This window comes from Lolium perenne, chromosome 5, assembly GCF_019359855.2.
Source record: "Lolium perenne isolate Kyuss_39 chromosome 5, Kyuss_2.0, whole genome shotgun sequence".
NCBI lineage: Eukaryota > Viridiplantae > Streptophyta > Magnoliopsida > Poales > Poaceae > Lolium > Lolium perenne.
The window spans coordinates 88,718,435-88,729,975 of record NC_067248.2 but is presented as its reverse complement, the minus strand read 5'-3'; positions in this window follow the sequence as shown (position 1 = coordinate 88,729,975).

Here is an 11,541-nt window from a genome sequence, read left to right as displayed (position 1 = left end):
CTTGTGTATTTTAGTATGGGTTCCCTCTAAACAAGCATCATAGGGGTTACGCTGAGGCTGCCTCCGTATATGAGAAATGATGTGAATATGAGGTGAATGTACGACCCAAGCCCTGTGCAGTTCCCGGGTTAACAGTTGGTTCTCACCGGGGGGCCAAGCTCATGGGGAGAGGTGCCTATACTAGGACATATAAGTGAAAGGTTATGGTTGATGATCCGCGTACTGAGTTACGATGATTCGGGGTTATCCTCGACGGATGTAATCAAAAGTTGTGGCACAAGAGTACAACCTCTGCAGAGTGTTAAACCTATTCGAATAGCCGTGTCCGCGGTTACGGACGGTTGGAAAGGCCATACTACTTCCGTTATCAGAATTTATGCTGACATGGTGATGGTGATAGCTGAATTGATTTGGATCCCAAATGAATTGTGGGAATGACGCTCATGTTCCCACTTGAGTTAGTCTATTAAATAATGAGGATTTTATTAAAGGTTTATCAAAGGAAAACTTGGCTTTATGCAAATAAACCTAGAGCTTAGTACCCCTTTACTACACTAAATATGTTTTACCATAGTCTTAGTTTGCGAGTACTTTAAAAGTACTCATGGCTTTGCCCTGGCTATTCAAATGCCAGACTTCGAAGAGGAGCAACAGTATCAGGATGACGGACAGCAGGACGTCTACGATAACTAGGATCGTCTTCTAACGTCAAGCATTGCCTGTGGAATATATAGTCCACTACTACTACGCTTCCGCTACTTATTTGTGCTGTTGAACAATCTATTTGTGTAATATTGGATCCTGTGATCCCTTGTTGTAAGACCTTATGTGTTGTAATAAATGATGACTCTGAACGACTTACTATTATGTCTCGCAAAAACAATCTTCCTGGGATTGCGATGTATGATGTTATAGGGCATCCGGATTTAAAAACCCGGGTGTTGACAGAAGCCAAGTTATCCGTTGGGTAAGATCAATCTCGACGTTCAGTTTGGAACCCGAGAAAACTACAGGATAGAGAATCTGGAGTTTGAAGTTGTGGATTTCCCGTCGCAATATCACGCTTTGTTGGGACGACCAGCATATGCCAGGTTTATGGCGGTACCACATTATCCGTACCTATTGTGGAGGTTGCCTGGACCCAAAGGACCTATCACAATTAAGGGAAGTTTTGCGCTATCTGATAAGTGCGACAAGGATTTTCATCGACTGTCAGAAACTTTCGGGATGCAAGCAGAATATATGGCGCCAAGGCTTACTGATTATGATGTGCTGCCAGATGCAGGGAGGTCTCTCAAAGAGCCAACCTTCAACACTGCCAAGGATTCAAAAGAGGTGCAGATCCACCCGACGGACCCAAAGAAAACGACATCCATTGCAACAAACATGGATATCGCATAGGAAAGCGCGCTCGTCAAGTTCCTCCGTGAGCACTGGAAAATCTTCGCATGGTGTCCAGCTGACATGCCAGGAGTACCCAGGGAACTTGCCGAGCACCACCTCAACTTGGATCCTCTCGCGAGACCAATCAAACAACCTTTGCGGCGTTTTTCGGAACCAAACCGCAAAGCTATGCTATCAGAAATAGATCGACTCAAGGATGCTAGTTTTATCAAAGAGATATCTACAGAAGCCACGTGGGTAGCTAACCCAGTGATGGTGCCGAAGAAACACACGAAAGTCCTTCGTATGTGTGTCGACTTTACGTGTCTCAATAAACACTGTCCTAAGGATCACTTTCCCCTCCCAAGGATCGATCAAATCATCGACTCCACGACAGGATGTGAACGTCTTTCCTTCTTGGACGCATACTCTGGTTATAACCAGATCAGATTAAAAGAAGAGGATGAAGCCAAGACAGCGTTGATGCGCGTAGATGTACACGTCCGTTGGGAACCCCAAGAGGAAGGTATGATGCGCACAGTGGCAAGTTTCCCTCAGTAAGAAACCAAGGTTTAATCGGAACAGTAGGAGTCAAGAAGCACGTTGAAGGTTGATGGTGGCGAAATGTGATGCGGCGCAACAACAGGGATTCCGGTGCCAACGTGGAACCTGCACAACACAACCCAAGTACTTTGCCCCAACGAAACAGTGAGGTTGTCAATCTCACCGGCTTGCTGTAACAAAGGATTAACCGTATTGTGTGGAAGATGATTGTTTGCAAGAAAACAGTAAAACAAGTATTGCAGTAGATTGTATGCGATGTAAAGAATAGGACCGGGGTCCACAGTTCACTAGAGGTGTCTCTCCCATAAGATAAAAGCATGTTGGGTGAACAAATTACAGTCGGGCAATTGACAAATAGAGAAAGGCATAACAATGCATGTACATGATATGATAAATATAGTGAGATTTAATCAGGGCATTACGACAAAGTACATAGACCGCCATCCAACTGCATCTATGCCTAAAAAGTCCACCTTCAGGTTATCATCCGAACCCCATTCAGTATTAAGTTGCAAAGCAACAGACAATTGCATTAAGTATGGTGCGTAATGTAATCGACAACTACATCCTTAGACATAGAATCAATGCTTTATCCCTAGTGGCAACAGCACATCACAACCTTAGAACTTTACATCCTTGTCCCAGGTGTCAATGAAGGCATGAACCCACTATCGAGCATAAATACTCCCTCTTGGAGTTAAGAGCAAAAACTTGGCCAGAGCCTCTACTAATAACGGAGAGCATGCAAGATCATAAACAACACATAAACAATAGATTGATAATCACCATAACATAGTATTCTCTATCCATCGGATCCCGACAAACACAACATATAGTATTACAGATAGATGATCTTGATCATGTTAGGCAGCTCACAAGATCCAACAATGAAGCACATAAGGAGAAGACAACCATCTAGCTACTGCTATGGACCCATAGTCCAGGGGTGAACTACTCACTCATCACTCCGGAGGCGATCATGGCGATGAAGAGTCCTCCGGGAGATGAATCCCCTCTCCGGCAGGGTGCCGGAGGCGATCTCCTGAATCCCCCGAGATGGGATTCGCGGCGGCGGCGTCTCTGGAAGGTTTTCCGTATCGTGGCTCTCGGTACTGGGGGTTTCGCGACGGAGGCTTTAAGTAGGCGGAAGGGCAGAGTCGGAGGGCTGACGAGGGGCCCACACCATAGGGCGGCGCGGGCCCCCCTCTGGCCGCGCGGCCCTATGGTGGCGGCGCCTCGTCGCCCCACTTTGTTATCCCTTCGGTCTTCTGGAAGCTTCGTGCAAAAATAGGACCCTGGGCGTTGATTTCGTCCAATTCCGAGAATATTTCGTTACTAGGATTTCTGAAACCAAAAACAGCAGAAACAAAGAATCGCTCTTCGGCATCTTGTTAATAGGTTAGTTCCAGAAAATGCGTAAATACGACATATAATGTGCATAAAACATGTAGGTATCATCAATAAAGTAGCATGGAACATAAGAAATTATCGATACGTTGGAGACGTATCAGCATCCCCAAGCTTAGTTCTGCTCGTCCCGAGCAGGTAAAACGATAACAAAGATAATTTCTGAAGTGACATGCCATCATAATCTTGATCATACTATTTGTAAACATATGTAATGAATGCAGCGATCAAAACAATGGTAATGACATGAGTAAACAAGTGAATCATAAAGCAAAGACCTTTCATGAATAGTACTTCAAGACAAGCATCAATAAGTCTTGCATAAGAGTTAACTCATAAAGCAATAAATCAAAGTAAAGGTATTGAAGCAACACAAAGGAAGATTAAGTTTCAGCGGTTGCTTTCAACTTATAACATGTATATCTCATGGATATTGTCAACATAAAGTAGTATAATAAGTGCAATATGCAAGTATGTAGGAATCAATGCACAGTTCACACAAGTGTTTGCTTCTTAAGGTGGAGGGAGATAGGTAAACTGACTCAACAATAAAAGTAAAAGAAAGGTCCTTCAACGAGGAAAGCATCGATTGCTATATTTGTGCTAGAGCTTTTATTTTGAAAACATGAAACAATTTTGTCAACGGTAGTAATAAAGCATTGAGTTATGTAAATTATATCTTACAAGTTGCAAGCCTCATGCATAGTATACTAATAGTGCCCGCACCTTGTCCTACTTAGCTTGGACTACCGGATCTTTGCAATGCCATGTTTCAACCAAGTGTCACAAAGGGGTACCTCCATGCCGCATGTACAAAGGTCTAAGGAGAAAGCTCGCATTTTGGATTTCTCGCTTTTGATTATTCTCAACTTAGACATCCATACCGGGACAACATGGACAACAGATAATGGACTCCTCTTTAATGCATAAGCATGTAGCAATAATTATTATTCTCATATGAGATTGAGGATATATGTCCAAAACTGAAACTTCAACCATGATTCATGGCTTTAGTTAGCGGCCCAATGTTCTTCTCTAACAATTTGCATGCTCCAACCATTAAGGTGGTAGATCCTTCAGAGAAGACGGACATGCATAGAAACTCACATGATATTCAATAAAGAGTAATTGATGGCGTTCCCCAGAAGCATGGTTATCGCACAACAAGCAACTTAATAAGAGATAAAGTGCATAAGTACATATTCAATACTACGATAGTTTTTAAGGCTATTTTGTCCCATGAGCTATATATTGCAAAGGTGAATGATGGAATTTTAAAGGTAGCACTCAAGCAATTTACTTTGGAATGGCGGAGAAATACCATGTAGTAGGTAGGTATGGTGGACACAAATGGCATAGTGGTTGGCTCAATGATTTTGGATGCATGAGAAGTATTCCCTCTCGATACAAGGTTTAGGCTAGCAAGGTTATTTGAAGCAAACTCAAGGATGAACCGGTGCAGCAAAACTCACATAAAAGACATATTGTAAACATTATAAGACTCTACACCGTCTTCCTTGTTGTTCAAAACTCAATACTAGATATTATCTAGACCTTAGAGAGACCAAATATGCAAATCAAATTTTAGCAAGCTCTATGTATTTCTTCATTAATGGGTGCAAAGTATATGATGCAAGAGCTTAAACATGAGCACAACAATTGCCAAGTATCACATTATCCAAGACATTTTAGAATTACTACATGTAGCATTTTCCAATTCCAACCATATAACAATTTAACGAAGAAGAAACTTCGCCTTGAACATTATGAGTAAAGCCTAAGGACATATTTGTCCATATGCAACAGCGGAGCGTGTCTCTCTCCCACAAAGTGAATGCTAGGATCCATTTTATTCAAACAAAAACAAAAACAAACCGACGCTCCAAGTAAAGAACACAAGATGTGACTGAATAAAAATATAGTTTCAGGGGAGGAACCTGATGATGTTGTCGATGAAGAAGGGGATGCCTTGGGCATCCCCAAGCTTAGACGCTTGAGTCTTCTTAAAATATGCAGGGATGAACCACGGGGGCATCCCCAAGCTTAGAGCTTTCACTCCTCTTGATCATAGTATATCATACTCCTCTCTTGACCCTTGAAAACTTCCTTCACACCAAACTTCAAGCAAACTCATTAGAGGGTTAGTGCACAATTAATAATTCACATATTCAGAGGTGACACAATCATTCTTTACACTTCTGGACATTGCATAAAGCTACTGGACATTAATGGATCAAAGAAATTCATCCAACATAGCAAAAGAGGCAATGCGAAATAAAAGGCAGAATCTGTCAAAAACAGAACAGTCCGTGAAGACGAATTTTAAAGTGGCACCAGACTTGCTCAAATGGAAAAACTCAAAACTAATGAAAGTTGCGTACATATCTGAGGATCACGCTCGTAAATTGGCAGATTTTTTTGAATTTTCTACAGAGACTTGTGCCCAGATTCGTGACAGACAGCAATGCTGTTTCTGCGCAGCGATCTCAAATATAACATCAACTTTAACATAGAAACTTTACTTGGCACAAAAACATGATAAGGAGAGGTTGCTACAGTAGTAAACAACTTCCAAGACTCAAATATAAAACAAAGTACTGTAGTAAAAACATGTGTTGTCTCCCATAAGCGCTTTTCTTTAACGCCTTTCAGCTAGGCGCAGAAAGTGCAAATCAAGTAACATCGAGAGTAGAAGCATCAACATCATAACCAGGGGTATTGGGAGTTTTCTCAACCAAGCATAGTATATTGGATACATAAGTTTTAGCGTCTCCCTTTTCATTAGTCTTGGGCTTGCTATTCTCATCGAACAAATTTTCAGGAACACGCCAAGCATAGTTATTTTCTAGTGCATCATTCATAGCTAGGAGTTTACATGGTATTGGTGCTTTGATCTCCCCACCATCATTAATATTATTAGTGTACCTTATTCTATCCATGTCCATTTTTTCAAGGAGACCAACAAAATTAGTATGAGAACCTAGCATATTAAATTTAGCAAAGACCTTTCTAGCCTCTCTTGCTAGACCACCAAATTCTCTAAGAAGAGTTTCTAAAACAAAATCTTTCTTTTCCCCTTCTTCCATATCACCGAGTGTAAGAAACATGTGTTGGATTATAGGATTGAGATTAACAAATTTAGTTTCCAACATACGAACTAAAGCAGCAGCAGCAATTTCATAGGTAGGTGCAAGTTCTACCAAGTGTCTATCTTCAAAATCTTCAGTAATACTAACATGATTGAAAAATTCTTCTATATTATTTCTCCCAACTATAGACCCACGTCCTACCGGTATGTCTTTTGTGGTAAAATTAGAAGGAAACATGATGCAATAAGCAAAAAGTAAACTAGACAAATAAAGTAAAGACGAGTAACTATTTTTTTTGTGTGTTTTTGATATAGAGAGCAAGACAGTAAATAAAGTAAAACTAGCAACTAATTTTTTTGTGTTTTGTTTAGGTGCAGCAAACAAAGTAGTAAATAAAATAAAGCAAGACAAAAACAAAGTAAAGAGATTGAGAAGTGGAGACTCCCCTTGCAGCGTGTCTTGATCTCCCCGGCAACGGCGCCAGAAATTTGCTTGATGCGCGTAGATGTACACGTCCGTTGGGAACCCCAAGAGGAAGGTATGATGCGCACAGTGGCAAGTTTCCCTCAGTAAGAAACCAAGGTTTAATCGGACCAGTAGGAGTCAAGAAGCACGTTGAAGGTTGATGGTGGCGAAATGTGATGCGGCGCAACAACAGGGATTCCGGTGCCAACGTGGAACCTGCACAACACAACCCAAGTACTTTGCCCCAACGAAACAGTGAGGTTGTCAATCTCACCGGCTTGCTGTAACAAAGGATTAACCGTATTGTGTGGAAGATGATTGTTTGCAAGAAAACAGTAAAACAAGTATTGCAGTAGATTGTATGCGATGTAAAGAATAGGACCGGGGTCCACAGTTCACTAGAGGTGTCTCTCCCATAAGATAAAATCATGTTGGGTGAACAAATTACAGTCGGGCAATTGACAAATAGAGAAAGGCATAACAATGCATGTACATGATATAATAAATATAGTGAGATTTAATCAGGGCATTACGACAAAGTACATAGACCGCCATCCAACTACATCTATGCCTAAAAAGTCCACCTTCAGGTTATCATCCGAACCCCATTCAGTATTAAGTTGCAAAGCAACAGACAATTGCATTAAATATGGTGCGTAATGTAATCGACAACTACATCCTTAGACATAGAATCAATGTTTTATCCCTAGTGGCAACATCACATCACAACCTTAGAACTTTCTGTCACTGTCCCAGGTGTCAATGAAGGCATGAACCCACTATCGAGCATAAATACTCCCTCTTGGAGTTAAGAGCAAAAAACTTGGCCAGAGCCTCTACTAATAACGGAGAGCATGCAAGATCATAAACAACACATAAACAATAGATTGATAATCACCATAACATAGTATTCTCTATCCATCGGATCCCGACAAACACAACATATAGTATTACAGATAGATGATCTTGATCATGTTAGGCAGCTCACAAGATCCAACAATGAAGCACATAAGGAGAAGACAACCATCTAGCTACTGCTATGGACCCATAGTCCAGGGGTGAACTACTCACTCATCACTCCGGAGGCGATCATGGCGATGAAGAGTTCTCCGGGAGATGAATCCCCTCTCCGGCAGGGTGCTGGAGGCGATCTCCTGAATCCCCCGAGATGGGATTCGCGGCGGCGGCGTCTCTGGAAGGTTTTCCGTATCGTGGCTCTCGGTACTGGGGGTTTCGCGACGGAGGCTTTAAGTAGGCGGAAGGGCAGAGTCGGAGGGCTGACGAGGGGCCCACACCATAGGGCGGCGCGGGCCCCCCTCTGGCCGCGCGGCCCTATGGTGGCGGCGCCTCGTCGCCCCACTTCGTTATCCCTTCGGTCTTCTGGAAGCTTCGTGCAAAAATAGGACCCTGGGCGTTGATTTCGTCCAATTCCGAGAATATTTCGTTACTAGGATTTCTGAAACCAAAAACAGCAGAAAACTTGACAAGCGGCTCTTCGGCATCTTGTTAATAGGTTAGTTCCAGAAAATGCGTAAATACGACATATAATGTGCATAAAACATGTAGGTATCATCAATAAAGTAGCATGGAACATAAGAAATTATCGATACGTTGGAGACGTATCAAGCGTTCGTAACACCTTACAGCGTGTTTTGCTACAAAACAATGCCCTTTGGTTTGAAAAACGCGGGAGCAACATACCAGCGGATGATGCAGAAGTGCCTTGCAACACAGATTGGAAAAAATATACAAGTCTACATTGACGATGTCGTGATAACATCAAAGAAGGGGTCAACACTAATCGAAGATTTGAAGGAAACCTTCGACAACCTCGACAAGTTCTGCCTTAAGTTGAACCCGACAAAGTGCTCTTTTGGAGTTCCTGCGGCAGAACTTCTCGGGTTCTTAGTATCAGCAAGAGGGATTGAAGCTAATCCCGAAAAAATACAGGCCATCGTAACTATGAGGAAGCCAACAAAGTTGAAAGAAATAGAACAACTGACGGGACGAGTCGCAGCTTTAAGCAGATTCGTCGCCAGGCTGGGAGAAAAAGCGCTGCCGTTCTATGCATTGATCAAACAGGGGGAGAAATTTCAATGGAACGAGGAAGCAGATAGGGCTTTCGAGAATCACAAGCGCATAATTTTGACACCACCAATTTTGGTGGCGCCTAAAGAGAAGGAACCTCTCCTCCTATACATTGCAGCCACACCTCAGGTGGTCAGCACGGTTCTGGTAGTCGAGAGAGAGGAAGAAGGAAAGCTCCATGGAGTTCAGAGGCCAGTATATTTCATCAGTGAAGTACTGTCGCCTTCAAAACAGCGGTACCCACAATACCAAAAGCTGGCGTATGGAGTATTTACGACAACAAGAAAATTGCGATACTATTTTTCGGCACACCCGATAATAGTGGTCAACGAAGCTCCTCTGTCAAATATATTGAACAACCCAGAAGCTACAGGTCGTGTCTCCCTTTGGGGAATAGAACTTTCCCCTCGGGACATCACATATGAAAAAAGAAAAGCAATAAAATCGCAGGTGTTACCAGATTTTATTGCAGAATGGATGGAGTTACAAAACACAGGGCCTCCAGATTTATCGAGAACCTGGACTATGAACTTTGACGGGTCCAAAAGGTTAGAAGGGGCTGGAGCAGGTGTGATACTAGTATCACCTGAAGGTGACAAGTTGAAGTATGTCTTACGAATGACGTTCCCAAACGCGTCTAACAATGAAGCAGAATATGAAGCTCTCATACACGGGATGAAGATGGCGAAAGCTTGCGGTGCAACACGACTAAAAATCTTTGGTGACTCACAGTTGGTGGCACAGGAAGTTATGAATCAATGTGACGCAATCAACGAGAGGATGATAGCATACAAGGAGGTGTATAATGAGCTGGAAAAATTGTTTGATGGATGCGAGGTGAACCACATCAGCAGATTGAGCAATGATGAAGCCGATGTTCTTGCAAACATCGGGTCACAATGTCTCGCGATTCCTCCAGGCGTGTTTTGGGAAGAAATAAGCGAGAGATCAACAAAGCCAATGAAAACAAAGAAGAAGGAGAAAGAAGAGAAACCTTCGAGTGCCACCAAAGAATCATTGGAAGAAGAAGAAGAGGAACAGGAGTTAGTCATGATGGTGCAAATTCCATGGATGCAGGCTTACATATCATACATCCTAAGGAAAACAGTACCCGACGATCCAGTTGAAGCAAGGGGAATAATTAGACGATCTAAAGCTTTTACTGTGGTAAAAGGGGAGTTGTACAAACGAAGTATCTCGGGTGTGCTACAGAGATGTGTTACACCCGAAGAAGGAAGGATCATCCTGAAAGATGTACACGAAGGAATATGCGGGCATCACGCGAGCAGCCGAGCTATCGCGGCTAAAGTCTTCAGAGCAGGATTTTATTGGTTAACAACAATTGAGGATGCGAAGGAAATAGTGCGAACTTGCGACGCGTGCCAAAGATTCGCCGCCAAACCTCACTCTCCGGCAGCAGAACTGATGCCAATCCCATTGTCTTGGCCTTTTGCTCAATGGGGTCTCGATATGGTGGGCAAACTACACAAATCTTCGCCAGGAGGATATGAGTATATGCTCGTTGCTGTCGACAAATTTACAAGTGGATAGAAGCAAAGCCGATAAATTCACCGGACGGCGCGTCGGCAATCAAATTTGAGAAAAGCATCGTCTTTCGATTTGGAGTCCCTCACAGCATCATCACAAACAATGGCAGTAATTTTACGTCCAAGGAGTTCAAAGCATATTGTGCAGAAGTGGGCATCAAACTGAGTTTTGCGTCTGTCGCACATCCACAGACCAATGGTCAAGTCGAGAAAGCCAATGGCATCATCTGCAATGGTATTAAGAAACGCCTGTTGGGACCATTGGAAAAAGCTCGGCATACTTGGCCGGAGGAGCTGCCAAGTGTGTTATGGAGTATTCGAACAACACCAAACACGGCGACGTAGGAAACGCCGTTTTTCCTGGTCCATGGAGCTGAAGCAGTATTGCCGATAGAAATAGAGCATGATGCTCCAAGAGTTACAGAACATGATGAAGAAACGTCGAGAAAAGCTTTGGAGGATGATGTCGATGCACTTGATGAAGCTCGAGATGAAGTCCTGTCACGAGTCGCCAAATATCAACAGGACCTGAAAAACTACCACAGTCGACGATTGCGACCGAGATCTTTTCAAGTTGGCGACTTGGTTTTGCGACTTAATAAAAAAAGTCATGAAAAACTCGAGTCACCGTGGCTTGGACCTTACATCGTCACAGAAGTAATCGAAGGAGGAGCATACAGAATCAAAGACAAGAAGACGGGGATTGCCGAGCCAAATCCTTGGAACATGGCGCAGCTCAGGCGTTTTTACGCTTAGATGCCGAAATATAGTCTCCTCTGTAAACATACAATGTACTGAAACGCCCGCGAGTTTTCAGACGCACTCTTTTCCTTTTTCGGGGCACCGAGTGGGGCCGGGAAAGGTTTTTAATGAGGCGGGCTCGCGGTGCTGCAATATAATAAAGATAGTGGAATTATATATCTTTTTCGACAGGCTCGGGGGCTTCCCCCTAGACGGTACAATATATATATATACAAAGTATCGACAAATACAACTCG